The 16,131-nt window shown below is 41.0% G+C and overlaps 1 protein-coding gene and 1 pseudogene across 2 annotated transcripts in view; both read right to left on the minus strand.

Moving 5' to 3' along the window:
* The window catches only part of LOC306879751 (enhancer of rudimentary homolog), a 1,222,178-nt gene that overhangs the window by 311,470 nt on the left and 894,577 nt on the right, over positions 1 to 16,131 (minus strand). The gene's annotated exons all lie outside the window — the stretch shown is intronic.
* The window catches only part of LOC306880370 (androglobin-like), a 50,323-nt pseudogene continuing 39,823 nt past the window's right edge, over positions 5,632 to 16,131 (minus strand). The window contains exons 24-30 of the transcript in view: positions 15,948 to 16,066; positions 13,106 to 13,263; positions 6,786 to 6,919; positions 6,630 to 6,708; positions 6,460 to 6,541; positions 5,865 to 6,048; positions 5,632 to 5,718 (exon numbers count right to left, since the gene is read on the minus strand). The product of the transcript in view is annotated as an androglobin-like (transcript). The remainder of the gene's footprint in view (positions 5,719 to 5,864; positions 6,049 to 6,459; positions 6,542 to 6,629; positions 6,709 to 6,785; positions 6,920 to 13,105; positions 13,264 to 15,947; positions 16,067 to 16,131) is intronic.

Here is a 16,131-nt window from a genome sequence, read left to right on the forward strand (position 1 = left end):
ACGTAAATAGCACAATAAGATACAGAAGGATAGAGAAATTATGCTAAACATAAAAGGAGACTCTTTTGAATGACAGAGGAAATACAGATACACATTATCATGAGCTTCATTAAATAAGTATTATAATAGGTATTATTCATAGACACTGGACTATAAATCCTGTGACTGAGTGAAAGGTCAATCTAACTGATAAGGTCAAGTATGGTGTCAAAAGTTGACATTTTTGAAGTGTTCAGAGTTCTTAATTTGAAGCATTTGTCCTGATATGGTCTAAAGTGAGGAAGATTTTTTTATGTGAACTCCCAGGCCTGTATTGCACAAGCATTCTGCCTCTAGAATCTTATCTGTTCACCATGATGATTCAATTTGGGAACTCATTTTAGACAAAAGCTATTACTGAACTTAAGGAATTTTCTGTAATATGGCTCTTAAAACAGTATCTGAGTCTACACTATCTCAAGCACAAAAATGAAGCAAAGACGAAAAGTGATTTCCCAAGGTTGAATGGCATGCCTTGTGTGTTGTCGGGGTTTAAAATAATACCATTACAGTTTCTGCTTACAGCTTGTAAGGGCAGCCAGCGCGACCTCTGTTCTTTCAGCTCTCATCATTTTAGGCCAAGTCAGAAAACTATTTCAAAGCTTCCTGTCAACAGCATCTCTCAGCATAAGTGTAAGATGGCAAATGGCACTATGTAAAGGCATTTTCTAACATCTATACACATCATTGCCAGCTACCAGTCTGATTAAACACCTCCCTGGTTTTAGATAACTTTAAACGACAGCCATCAATCACTCTGATGGGAAAGACAGCCTGTCTACCCCTTTTTCTATTGTTTCTGTGGTTAAGACACACATGTTTAATATTATATGACTATGTGGTTAAGACACACTTGTTCAATATTATATGACTATTCCTCTGAGCTGGTATGCTTCAACTAGGGGTGAGAAGACAAGCAAGACAGCTGACATTAAGTTTAGGGTTAGAGTTTAGCTAAGGTGAATATGTGAATCACAGTGAACTGCAGAATTTGCGCTGAATAGCCTTTTTGGACCATAAAAGAATAAAGCTTTTCTTTACTCCAATTAACGTTTTCTAATACTGAATGACATTTTAGTCTCCTCTTAAACACCGAAAAGAAATACAGCGTGTTAACGTTTCTCTGAGCAAGCATGTGGAAATTTGAGGAAAATGATGTCCAGTTTTTGCTTGGTTGTTTGTTGCTGAACAAGGTGCGTTCTGATGTTCTTCCGTTCCATTCAACTTTGGAATCGGAACACTGTGCTTTCATAACCAAGGGTTAAAAATGCTAGCACCCTTTCAAAATTATGAGAGCAAAACGCTGCTTTGGGGCAATACTAATGCAGTTAAGAAACCTTCTCAATTAAGTGCTGTCATTCAGATTGTGTTATCAGACGCTATACAGAAAGTCCCATCATAACACATCATGTACCTAGATGATGCACCATTCCAGATGGGGATTCTGTGTTATAGCTGTCAGCACACAATCATTTTCTCATTACATAAACAGCAGGGATTTATCTCATAAACCAATATTGGTATAGGTTCACCTGAATATTTAGGTGTCAAATCACTGCTTTGGGAGTCTATGCACCACACATGTAAATATTCAGGGGTTATAGCAGTTAGTATATCATTTGATTTCATTTGAAGTTATCATTTGATTTCATTAACTGAGAAAAGATTTATCTTTCGGCAATGTCTTTTGTGCCTCTCAGGATTAAAATTTAAAGCCATACTTATCTTGCCTTCACTCCAACGTGACACACAAACCAATATAATGTCAGTCACTGCCCTTGTTCAGTTCCTGCGATAGAAGTGAATGTGTGAGAAGACAAAGACATAGGGAAAAAACATGGACACTACAATTAATATTTGAGCCCTTTGTCTAATCTCCACAGTGCCATCAGCCAGAAGAGGCCATGTCTGGCTAATATGAGGCATTCAATTATTATTTTTTTTTATTATTATTGTGGTGTGTGGCACTCAGGGAATAGAATTAAATCTTGTGCATTTGCTCAAGCAGTACCTTATAATGAGATGACTGGACTGCAATGCAAGAAAAGAAGTCATGTTTTGCGAGTACATGTGCAAATTCTGACTTCTGGTTTAGTGGATTAACTCCCTCATATGATTTCTGGGGAGGTGAGGGCTGGTATAGCTGGAGGAGAACTGACTGTAGGCTGAGGAGAAAAGGGTACACACCTACACACAGACATACATATCCAAGACCCTACATCAGGGGCGTAGATCATGCGGGGGATGCGGGGTACGTGTCCCCCCACTTTTTCGTGGCAAATGCGTTCGCATAGAGGTTTTCAAGAGCCGGTGTAAATAAATATAGATTTAAATTCAAAGAGACAGGATAGTCTGTGCATGACCTGATGTTTTATTCGGACCCAGAATAAGGCGAGATGAACAACACGGAGTGCCAAACACTCATTACATGCAGTGTATGTTTCATTCATACTCGAAGCCGGAGGGCGCTCTTGCAGAAAAGGAAATCCCTAATACGGACAAAAGCTCCAGCTATCCCAAGTAGGGCTCCCTACATCCTGCGGTGGACATCCAACCCCGCCCGCATCAAAGTGTGACGCCATAAGCCACGCCCATACCAATACAGTGCCGCCCACGTCAAAACGTTACGTCATAAACCACACCCCTATCATATATGCCACCTCTTGTGATTCCCCGTACCAGGAAACCCAGAAGTAACGTTAGGTCGAAGCAATTTACAGCCTTTCGGGGATCTAAATAAAATAATGTTGCCTTTCGTTTTACTAATACACGTTTTCTTATTTCTTTAAAGGATGTCTAGGCTAAAATGGCACAACTTAAATCTAATATATTTAATATGTCTAATGTAGGAGCTGATTTCTCATCACAACAGCCTGTAAAACACTTGCATTGGTTGATTAAAGTAGGCTAATTGTAATAAAAAACCTCTACACCTTACCTTATTCAACCTTATTGTAATGAGATAAATTCTCATTTATTACTATCAATTTTAAACCCAGACACCTTTTAGATTTATCAAATTTAAAGGGGACAATTAGATTTTGTTATTGTAAAAGTCACAACACATTGTTATAATTTATAATTGTCATTTAATTTTCTAAAGATGCGTTGTTCCACTTATCATCAATTGTTAACATTTGAATGATAGGATTGACAGTTCTCCATATGCAGTAGTCTGCACATACATATGCTAAATAGAGATTGCTTGCTTTGATAGATTATGACAAGTAACATGGCATTGCCATTCATGCCTTGTTCATCAACAAAACTTAATATGAAGTGTGTCCAGGTCCTCCACATAGACATCCCTTGCTTCATTAGGTATTTTTATATTTATTATTTTACAAAAATAATGAAATTAAAAATTTTACAAAAAAATATATGTTCTATAAGAGATATGTTCCAGCTATCATAAATGAACAGCTGAATGATCAGATAAACAGTTCTTGAAATGCAGTACACATTCATATAGGGCCTCAATTAATCGAATTTGTAATCGCGATTACGATTATGGATGCCACGATTACATAATCGTTCAAAGCCGCGATTACACAAATAAACAATTAAAAATGCCCACTTGCATTATTCTGTGTGCTTAAGAGGTGTTTGCGGGGTTTAACAAACTCAAACACACTGAACTATGGAATGATTGGATAAAAGACATTTTGTCTAACTGATAGTCGTTGTCACTCTGTTGTGCATGATATGTTAAACGCCAAATGTGTCCAAAGCAGAACAAAATAGCGGTACTCGTTTGAACTGCGCGCCACACTGACCTTTTATTCGCTTGTCTCAAAAGAAAACAGCGCAGCGCGAGCTTAGAGCGAATGCGTTTCTTGCAGTGACCGGTCGCGTTCACGTGCTAAACAACGCTGTGAAATCCAGCAAGAAGCACTCGAGTTAAGCGCAGAGTTCTCCAGAACAAATCACGTCTCTTTAATTTAAACTAGTTTAAAGCCAAATAAATCGGATCTGTTGTTCTCATCAACACGGATGCAGAAAGCAGCAGAAACAGTGCAACAACGATCCAGTTAGAAGACATTTCAATCCACAAATCACCCACATTTACCATAGTTTTACTGCAGTAGCACGGTAACTACTAATGGTACGGTGGCAGAAAAGTAGGATATTCTTATTGAGTATTATTATATTATTAATATACTAAATGTGTTAAAGGAGTAATGGAATATAATTACATTATTTTGTTAATTATTCTATCAGTTGATGTGGATTTGTAATTGACTGAATGTCTTTAGGCTACTGTTCTTCAATGCAAACGCCATAGAAACCATATAGTTAGGCTACTTTTTTACCATGATAATGAGGTGCTGTACTTTTGGTTATGTACAAAAGATGAGGCTGTTACAGTTTTCACAATGGTACTGTCAAATGTACATCTGCATCCCAACTCAATCTCCTCAAGCAAAATTCTTTACCCCTCACATCACTAGCTCCGCCCTTGCGCCATTACTCGTGACCGAAAGAGTAGAGGAGTCGTTTTGAGGGGGAGGGGAGGTTAACGTTTTTGATTAAAGATTATGAGGGCACATTAATTAAAAAAATAAATAATGAAGTGCACGGATAAATTATTTATAATAAACACTACAGTATTCCATAAAAAAATAAGAATAGTCCATTTTGATTTCATGCCGACTTTAAATCCCCTTTCTTCCCCATTCTGATGTCGGTTTGAACTTCAGCAAATCGTCTTCACCACATCTAGATGCCTAAATGCATTAAGTTGCTGCGTGTTATCAAGCAATTGAACAGGTGTACCTAATAAAGTGGCCGGGGTGTGTGTGTGTATATATATATATATATATAGCCTATATATAGCCTATATATATAAAACATTTCTGTCCCCCTCGTTTCTGAAATGATGGCTACGCCTAAATAGTAATAAACAGATCATTTATCACAGCTTAATGTAGTTATCCAATCCTATAATAAAAGTTATTTATTTTACTTGGGAGATTCATCGTGTTTATTTATTTTTTTAATCACATCACATAGTGTAATTTGTGTTTGTGCTTAATTTCCAGCACTCATTTGATCTCATGGCGGCTATGTGATAGAATAAATACATAAACTTTTTAACTAGAAAAAAACTTGGAAACCATACATGGATCTAATTAATTTTAATTTAATTTCATCTGTAAAGTATGTAATAAACTGGCATTTAGTAATTAGCTTGAATGTATAGGAACAATAATATTCCGGAACTACTCTTGCCGTGTCTTCTGGGAAACAATATCCACAATATCCATATTTATAAACAATATAAATAAAGAATCACAGAGGAAGATAACCTGACAGTGAAAGGTGACTCTCCATGCTTATCTTACAAACTGAATTCACTTGTTACAAAATAAATCTTATCTTAGTTTATTTTCAAAAAGGACAGGCAATGCAATGTTCTTAATAAAATAAAGAGTAATATTAGAATGAGTGACTGCTTATTTTATTGCTATGAAAGTTTGGTCGGTCAGATCACTTCCTCTTGCCCCCACTCTTATGTCCACTTGACTGGACCGCAGTAGGGTTTTTCTCTAGCTCAACCTGTTCGACTGTTTGCATAGGTGGCTCTTCCATTTACTTATGTGACTGCTCCTTTAGGATGCGGGAACAGAATGCCTCACGAGTCTGCAGCATCTTTTGCCGATATGCATCCATTGTGTCCTATAACAGGAAATCAAATGTTTTTTTTCTAATGATTGCTCTACTACAAATACTCAAATACTCTATTGTTGGTACAAATACCAACAATAAAAATAACAATTTTGTGTGGTGTAAATCTGCATTTATAGTATCAACACATCACAAACCTGAAAGCCAATGTAAGTCTCTAGCTGTCGTTTCATCATTTCCTTGCGTGCAATTTTTTCCTGTTTACGATGTTCCAGGATATTGTCCCAGATCAGGTGGAAACTTTGGAACTTCTCAGAGCGTTCCCTCCTCTGCTCCTCCTCCAACACTTCATCCTTCAGATGAGGCTGCGACAAAGACGTCCTTCAAACAAAAAGAGAGTGAAACAATGAGAAAGAGAAGATCATACACATTACGGTTCAAAACTTTTTGAAAAAAATTTTACTTTTTAAAATTAAATTAAATGAATACTTTTTTTAAGCAAGGAGGCTTTTCAACATTGATAATAATAAAAAATGTTTTCTAAGTACCAAATCAGAATTAGAATGATATCGGAGTAATTCAGCTTTGGCTTCACAGGAAATAATTACATTTCAAAATGTATTAAAATAGAAAATAAAATATAAAACAGTTATTTCACATTGTAATGTCACAATATTACTGTTATTACTGTAATTTTGATTAAATAAATGCTTCCTTGATTAACATAAAAAACTTTTTTTTTTATATTATCAATCCCAAACTTTTGAACTTAATATAATATAATAGTGGTACCTGATAAATGGCGCATAATCAATATCATTTTTGTCAGTGTTCTGTATGAACTCTCCACTCTGTTGGGGCTGAGGTTGATTTTCTATAAAATACAAACATTGAAAATATTAGGCCATGTAATAAATATACACATTTAAAACAATCTGGTTGTGTGTATCTTTGTGTGTAACCTGTTTCAGCTGTGACAGGCTCTTTACTCTCCGCACGTTCTTGCAGCTCTTTGAGATAGCGCAGCCGGGTCTGATAAGCCTTCAAAACAAACCAATCAGATACACATGCAGGATTGTTTGAGCACAGAGAGCAGAGCCTTTCCAGTTATGTGGTACCTCAGCTGCTTCCCAGGCCAGTTTCATGGCTCGGATCTCCTCTAGTTTCTCAGTGTCTTTCTTCACCTCTATACTTCCTGCCTCACTGTGGTCACCACACGCAGGGTCCAGTGGGGCTTACTCTCATCCAAATTCTGTACACACAAATAAACAAGCTGAATTTAAAGTACTGTTCAAAATTTGGGGTCGGTAAGATTTTTATTTATTTATAAGCAGTCTCTTAAACACCACATATTTGATCAAAAATAGAGTAAAAACAGTAATATTGTAAAATGTTATTTCAATCTAAAATAACAAATATATTTTAAAATGTAATTAATTCCTCTAATGGCAAAACTGAATTTTCAGCTGCCATTACTCCAGTCTTCGGTGTCACATGATCCTTCGGAAATCATTTTAATATGCCATTTTGGTGCTCAAGAAACATTTCTTACAATTATCAATGCTGAGAACAGTTGCTTAACAATTTTGTGGAAACCATGCTACATTCTTTTTTTGTCAGAAATATGAAGTTCAAAAGAACAGCATTTATTTGAAATAAATCTTTTTAACAGTATAATGAACTTTACGGTTACTTTTGATTAATTTACTTGCTGAATCAAAACAAAAACTATAAATATAAAAAAACTGACCTCAAAATTTTGAACGGTAGTATATCAAAAATTGAAAATATAAAGTCTCTTTCTTACATTTCTGACAAAGAGACACTGTATCAGAGCTCAACCTGAAATGTCCTCAAATGTATAAATTTAAACATATCTTAATCAATTCCAAGGTTAAAAAAAAAAAAGACTTGTGGGCGAGAAATGTGCACTTCTGTAAAGCACAATGAGCAATGTTCACAATAGAAGCTCTTTCTACAGGAGAATATGGGGGCGAATGATTTAAACATATGGTGGGATTCGATACTGACATTAAAATACATGCACAGACACACACATATACTGTTATGAAACAAAAGGATGATGGAAACAAAGATGCAAGTAACCAGTTTATTGACAGACGGTGAAATGGCAGAAATGAACAGAAAGGATGAATGAAGTCTCTCGGATGGGTAGGTGGTGCAGGGACTTTGATGGTCAGCGTGGTGATGAATGGTGAAGAGTGATCCAACGTAGAACATCCAAAGACACGATAATCAAGACAAGACAAACCAGAGTTTCCACGGACGAACACACGATGAAACAATCCACTGACATCAAACAACGATCTGACAAACAGGAGAGATTGCAGTGAGTTTAAGTAGCCAAGAGAAGATGAGCAGCAGCTGGAGAGGGTAATGAGAACAGGTGACGGGGATACAAAATAATGAGGGCTAAACCAAATCAGACAGATCGATGGGGGGAGACAATGGGAGAAACCAAATCAGAACAATGACAAATACCAGAAACACCAGGAGACATGTAACACACAGACCTACACAAGTACACGTGACATGAAGAACATAATGGATTCATAAACCGTGACAGTACCCCGTCTCCTAGGAACGCCTCCTGGCGTTCCCAGACTCCCTTACCTGTCGATTGTAATCATCAATAAGGGAGTGATCCAGTATGTCTCTAGCAGGTACCCAACTTCTCTCCTCCGGACCGTAACCTTCCCAGTCCACCAAGTACTGGAATCCGCGTCCCCTCCGTCTTGAGTCCAGAATACGATTGACCGAATAAGTGGGTTCCCCATCTACGAGTCGCGGCGGTGGAGGAACCGGGGCTGGCGGATTAATGCGTGCAAAAAAAACGGGTTTGATTTTGGATACATGGAACACGGGATGGATTCTCCTGTACACTGGAGGAAGTCTGAGGCGGACTGCCACCGGACTAATGATTTTGGTGACAGGGAACGGGCCAATGAATTTCGGAGCAAGCTTATTAGACACGGATCGGAGAGGAATGTTCTTAGTAGAAAGCCACACTTTGGAACCAACGACGTATACGGGAGGCCTAGACCGGTGGCGATCGGCCCTGGCCTTGGTGCGCGCTCCCACCTGGACTAGAGTCTCGCGGGCTCTAGTCCAGGTGCGATGACACCTCTGGACAAAGGCGTGAGCAGAGGGGACCGCGACCTCGGATTCCAGACTAGGAAAAATTGGTGGCTGGTAACCTATACTACATTCAAATGGGGATAGGCCCGTGGATGATACTGGTAACGAATTGTGGGCGTACTCCACCATAGAAAGTTGTTGGCTCCACGAGGAAGGATTCTTGGCAACCATACATCGCAACGTTCTCTCCAAATCCTGGTTGGCTCTCTCAGTTTGACCATTGCTCTGAGGGTGAAATCCAGATGACAGACTAACAGTCGCCCCCAATAATTTGCAAAATTCTAGCCAAAATTTGGACACGAATTGGGGTCCCCTGTCGGAAACCACATCCGTCGGGAGGCCATGTAACCGAAAGACATGGTCAACGACTGTAACCGCTGTCTCCTTGGCTGAGGGTAATTTGGGCAAGGGAATAAAATGGACCGCCTTCGAGAACCGGTCCACCACGGTCAAAACTACCGTGTTCCCCTGGGAGGGTGGGAGGGCGGTGACAAAATCTAGTGCGATATGGGACCAGGGTCTCGAAGGGATCGGCAGCGGTTGAAGGAGCCCATCCGGGGGTCTATTAGAAGTCTTACCAGTGGCACAAACTGAGCAAGCCAAAACAAAATTGTGAACGTCGCGAGCCATACGAGGCCACCAAAATCGTTGCTTGACCAAATGTGTGGTGCGACTGACTCCTGGATGACAAGCCACATTGGAACAATGCCCCCACTGAATGACGTCGGACCGTAATCCCTCTGGCACAAATAAACGGTTTGGTGGGCAACCGACCGGAGGCGTTACCCCTTGTAAGGCTGTTTTAACCTTCGATTCGACCTCCCATGTGAGTGTGGAGACAATAAGTGTCTCCGAAAAAATGCACTCGGGAGTGGACGGGCGATCGGAACGGTCAAAAATGCGCGATAAAGAATCGGGCTTGATGTTTTTGGAACCCGGGCGATACGAAAGAGTAAAGTCAAAACGTCCGAAAAAAAGTGCCCACCGAGCCTGCCTGGAGTTCAATCTTTTAGCAGTTCTGATATATTCCAAGTTCTTATGATCGGTCCATACGATAAAAGGTACCCCCGACCCTTCTAACCAGTGGCGCCATTCCTCCAATGCTAACTTGACTGCCAACAACTCTCGGTTACCAATATCATAGTTACTTTCGGCAGGCGATAGACGGTGAGAAAAAAAACGCGCAGGGATGCATTCTGTCGTCTGTCGGAGAGCGTTGCGATAACACTGCACCTACCCCCACCTCTGACGCGTCAACCTCCACCACGAACTGACGTGATGGATCAGGGGTAACAAGGATGGGAGCCGAAACAAAGCGGCTTTTAAGTTTGGCAAACGCAGCCTCGGCTGCGTCTGACCACCTGAACGTCGTTCTGGGGGAGGTCAAGGCGGTCAGAGGAGAGGCTAGTTGGCTGAAGTTGCGAATAAAACGCCGGTAGAAATTGGCAAACCCCAGAAACCTCTGTAGGGCCTTACGGGAATCTGGAGTTGGCCAATCCACCACAGCCATAACCTTGTCAGGATCCATGCGCATTCCCTCAGCCGACACAATGTACCCTAGAAAAGGAACAGACTGTGCATGAAAATCGCATTTCTCCGCCTTGACAAAAAGCCCATTCTCTAGCAGCCTCTGAAGCACTCGTCGAACATGCTGCACATGCTCCTGGAGAGATAATGAAAAAATCAATATGTCATCCAGGTAGACATATATGAATCGATCGACCATATCTCGCAGCACGTCGTTGACGAGTGCCTGGAAGACCCCTGGGGAGTTGGACAAACCGAAGGGCATGACCAAGTATTCAAAGTGCCCCCTGGGGGTGTTAAAAGCAGTCTTCCATTCATCTCCCCTCCTAATGCGGACCAAATGATAAGCGTTTCTTAAGTCCAATTTAGTGAAGACTGACGCTCCCTGCAACCTCTCGAAAGCTGAAGATATCAATGGCAAAGGATAAGTATTCTTTACCGTGATATTATTCAGCCCTCGGTAGTCAATACAAGGTCGCAGAGATCCGTCCTTCTTCCCCACAAAAAAAAACCCCGCCCCCGCTGGAGAAGAGGAGGGTCGAATGAACCCCGCTGCTAGAGAATCAGAAATATATTTCTCCATGGCCTCCCTTTCTGGGACTGAAAGTGAATATAACTTGCCCTTGGGCGGAGACGTACCTGGCAGTAACTCTATTGCACAGTCATAGGGACGATGAGGAGGGAGAGAAGCAGCACGAGACTTACTGAACACCTCCTTCAGGTCTAGATACTCCGTGGGCACGTTAGACAAATCCACTGCGTTCTCCTGAAACACAGAAACAGAGACAGACGGACAAGCAGACACAAGACAAGACTCATGACATTTATTGCTCCATTCTGATATGGTCTTAAGCTGCCAGTCAATCCGGGGGTTGTGTTCAATGAGCCAGGGGTGTCCTAAGACAATGGGTGCCAGGGGGGAGTCCAGAATGTAAAATGAAATGGTTTCGGTGTGGTTGCCAGATACAATGAGTGTGATGGGTTCAGTGATGAATGAGATGGTGGGCAAAGTTTGACCATTGAGGGCATGGACAGCGATGGTGTGAGTGAGGGGCTGAAGTGTGACTTGAGTCCGGCGTGCAAAGGAATGGTCCATAAAATTACCTTCGGCCCCTGAGTCCAGTAGTGCAGAGCAGTCGTGAGTGCAGTCTGACCATCTAAGTCTCACCGGGAGGAGTGTGGAGGTCGATCTGGGTGAGGTCTTATCAGCGGAGATCCCACCCGACAGTAGCCTCAAACTTACTGCCGGGCTGGCCCTTTTACCGGGCAGCTGTAGGCGAAGTGCCCCGCCGCCCCACAGTACAGACACAGGCCCTGGGATCTCCGCCTCTCCTTCTCCTCCCGAGACAGCCGAGCTCGCCCGACCTGCATGGGCTCGGGATCGTAGACGGGGCTGACCGCGTCCCCGCCGCTGGCTCGAGCTGTAGGTGTCTCCGCAGGGGGAAGCCGAACGGGTAACCTCCGCCGTTCGGCTCGGGAGAGTCGAGCGTCTACCCGCAGTGCCAGGTCGATGAGTCCGTTGAGGGTAGCGGGTAGATCCAGGGCGTAGATCTCGTTCTGGACGCGATCAGCCAGCCCATGCAGGAACATGTCCCACTGCGCCTCCTCGTTCCACTGACACTCTGCCGCCAAGGTCCGGAACTCAATGGAAAAGTCGGAGACGGATCTCTCCCCCTGTCTGAGATCCGCCAGGACCCGCGCGGCCTCTCTCCCGGCGACCGCGCGGTCAAACACCCTCTTCATCTCGGCGGAGAGTGTTTGGAACGAGGCGCAGCATGGATCCTGGTTCTCCCACACCGCTGTTCCCCATAATGCTGCCTTCCCAGTCAACAGGGTGAGCACGAATGCCACCTTGCTCTCCTCGGTGGCAAAGGTCCTCGGCTGTAATGAAAAGTGCATGGAACAACGAGTGAGGAAAGCTCGGCAAAAGTTCGGCTCACCACTGTAGAGCTCCGGAGTTGGTAATCGGGGCTCTGACTGGTAGGCGGCGCTGGATGGTGCGAGGGGAGTGGGCGGTGTGGGCGGCGCAGCGGGAACCTGTAGCTGTTGAACTCGTTGGGTGAGCTCGGACACCTGCACCACAAGAGCACGAATGGCCTGTCCTGACTCACTCATGCTCTTCTCCTGAGCGTCCATCCGAGAGACGCTGGCCCGAATGAACTCCTCCAACATGGAAGGGTTGGAACTTGCTGTTTCCATGTTGGTCAGATCGTTCTGTTATGAAACAAAAGGATGATGGAAACAAAGATGCAAGTAACCAGTTTATTGACAGACGGTGAAATGGCAGAAATGAACAGAAAGGATGAATGAAGTCTCTCGGATGGGTAGGTGGTGCAGGGACTTTGATGGTCAGCGTGGTGATGAATGGTGAAGAGTGATCCAACGTAGAACATCCAAAGACACGATAATCAAGACAAGACAAACCAGAGTTTCCACGGACGAACACACGATGAAACAATCCACTGACATCAAACAACGATCTGACAAACAGGAGAGATTGCAGTGAGTTTAAGTAGCCAAGAGAAGATGAGCAGCAGCTGGAGAGGGTAATGAGAACAGGTGACGGGGATACAAAATAATGAGGGCTAAACCAAATCAGACAGATCGATGGGGGGAGACAATGGGAGAAACCAAATCAGAACAATGACAAATACCAGAAACACCAGGAGACATGTAACACACAGACCTACACAAGTACACGTGACATGAAGAACATAATGGATTCATAAACCGTGACATATACTGTACTGACTTGATCCATAATGGAGCTTGACTTAGATGTTAGTTTATCTTTGTCCTTGTCTCGTTCCTTGGCCTTTTGGGTTGATTTGGGAGCAGATTTCTGGCCCTCTTTGTTTTGTTGGTCTGTACCCAAAGGCGTGGATATGGTATCCAAAATATCCCCAAACACTGCCAAAGAAAAATAGATATCAAACAGACAAGATGATACCGAATGAAAAAAAAAGTACAGAGGTCTTCAATCAAAAGTGAGCCAAAAGTATCTGAATACATGATTAACGCATATAAATACAATATTTAAATTTGTAAATATAAGGCATGTAATTTGTCAATATTTATATTAACAAGGAAGTTCATATTAATTTATATTAATAAGCAAGCCATTTCTGGGTTGGTAAAAACTTGGCATTGGCTCAACCAGTTGTCATTTATCAAACAAAATTATAAAATGATTTATAAAAATTTGAATGCAATAACACAAAAATAACACTTAAAATCTTAAAGTAAAGTGTTTTATTCAAAGCATCCTGAGGCTTTTAGAAATGTAAATGGAGCTGTAGATCCTGCTAGATGGCAGTGTTACTCTATTTAAAAAACAGAACTAAATCTCTTTCACCTTCTTCAGTTATTCTATGTGTAATGGTACATCCTACTGGACAGTTTACTTAGGGCACCCTCAGTATCCATAAGGACACCATCATAGAACCCTGATCACTGATTTAATCTGAAGTTACACTGTGCTCTCTGACAGCAGCGTTACCAACATGTCACTTAGTGTCAACTCACTCTTTGTATATCCCAACTCACTGAGAATATGAGACTGAACCAGTATAACAGAGAGCTATTTTGGGTGTTTGAGTGTGGATTGTCTACTGCTTGTTAACAATTATGCTTAGATTAATTGTAAAATAGAGTCATCAGCAGGGATGTGATTTGTACTTAATTTAAGAGAGGATGCATGGTAAAAAATGAACATTAATGCATTATATATAATTATTATTTATTTTGTGAATACAACAAAACCCTGCACAAATATCAGACACAGGGCATTGGAAGCAATCACAGAGATCATTCCAGACGGAAGCCCAAAGGGCAGCCATACTGCATGCCTTCTATATGTGCCTAATGAACATCTGGCAGAGTTCAGTGCACTGGGCCTGGTTCCCATGTGCATTTATTGATTGGTGTGTGTAGTAACTGTTCAGGGTGGCTCCTGCTCCACTGAGAGCCACTCAACTGGGTTAATTCAATTCTCTTTCCTCCAGAAATATTTCCCAGGGCACCAGAGGCCAAGTGCCAACTTCATTTGACTTCCCATTGACCCATTTACACAAGCTTATCAGGAAATGAAACGAGAGGCACGTGTGGATTGTGACGCACACGCTTGCTAAAGTACAGTGAGCACACATGGATCTACACACACTCACACCAGTGATAAAACCCCAATCCGAGGCATTTAACCACCTAGATTCAGTTTAATTATGGATTCACAATCAAACAAAAAAAGAAAAAGAAAAATAAGGAATGCATTTAATATCAAGGGATCAGGAGGACAAACAAATCTTAAAATTATTACTGGAGCCAGGCCATCCTGCAAACTAGTTCACAATACACAAGCATCCAATAGACTAGCTCTCTCTTTTGCTCTCCCTCCATCTCAGTCATTTCCATTTCTATGAGCTTCCTGCTTATTCATTTTTCCTCAATAAAATCAAGGTGTTCAGCTCTTCCACTGAGCTGACCCACAGCAAATGACCTTATGTCACCCATCCAAGGGCAAAGCAAATTGCATCTCCCTATTTACTACAAACAGATTAATTTAGTAGGCTTCCATTATATTTTTGACGGCCAGCTCTCAGTTAAACAAAAGAAGCACAGGTGGGATGAGAGTCAGCCTATTCAGTATGCTTCAGACTGAATGAGAAAATATGAGCAGAGATTCAAATCACATACAGCCAGATGAGTCTGGGACAAGGATTACATTTTTTTTTTTTAAATAAATAAAAATCTATTACGAATACAAAAACAAGCAATGAAAAATGCTTTAATTAAAGATAAAATAGTTATATTAAAATATATTTTTAAAAAAAGTTTAAAATAATTAATGTTAACTGCTAATGGTAATCAATACTGAATGGAATTACAGACAAAATTACTTCAATTTTTTCCATTTAATTAATTTTTCAAAGCCTGGTTTGTACTACTAAAAATAACAAAAACAAGCAGTGATAAATTATTTCAATAAAGATAAAAAAATCTATTAAAATAAATAAATAAATAAAAACAAGAGTATTCAATTCTAAATGTTAACTGCTAACAGCAATCAAAACTAAATAGAATGGCAGATAAAATTACTTCAAGTTTTAATTTAATAAATTTGTCTTTGGCTTCTACTACTAAAAAACAACAACAAAAAACAACAAGATTTTAGAATCTTTTTTTGCTGATACAAACAACCTCAAAAACATGAGATTCGGTGGCATGAACCTCACAAACTTCAGCAGGCAGTTGTTTGCCAAACTGAGTGGATCCAGTCTGAATCGTCAGGGCTGGATCAACCAGCAAAGGCAGATTTTTAGCCCATTTCGCTGTCAAAAAGTACTGCAGTGTCCTGTATTGATGTGCTTTGGCAAAAAGAGACAGAGTCCAAACTTTATGGTAATTTTGTACTATTTTATGATGCCTTCTTATAAAGTGTTGTGTCTGTCATCATTTATGTCACTGGTCCAATTTGTGTTGCTGTTATTATAATCAATGAAAACTAAATAGAAATGTAAAAATTAGTAATTTTTAATCAATGAAGGACAATATGTGTCCAATGCACTGCATTATTCACTTGACATCTTCTGTATGACTGACCGTAGCTCTCATTTCATTGCACTCTATGTCTCTGAGTTTCTGGATGAAGGAGGAGAGATTCATCTAAAGGCCAGCTCTCCTGTAAGACCTCTGCCTGTATATAATACTTATGAAACTGAAGACACATACACGTAATTATAAAACATCAGAAAGAAACTTCAGTGAATGAACATAAAGGGC

The sequence above is a fragment of the Barbus barbus genome (assembly GCF_936440315.1).
Source record: "Barbus barbus genome assembly, chromosome: 14".
NCBI lineage: Eukaryota > Metazoa > Chordata > Actinopteri > Cypriniformes > Cyprinidae > Barbus > Barbus barbus.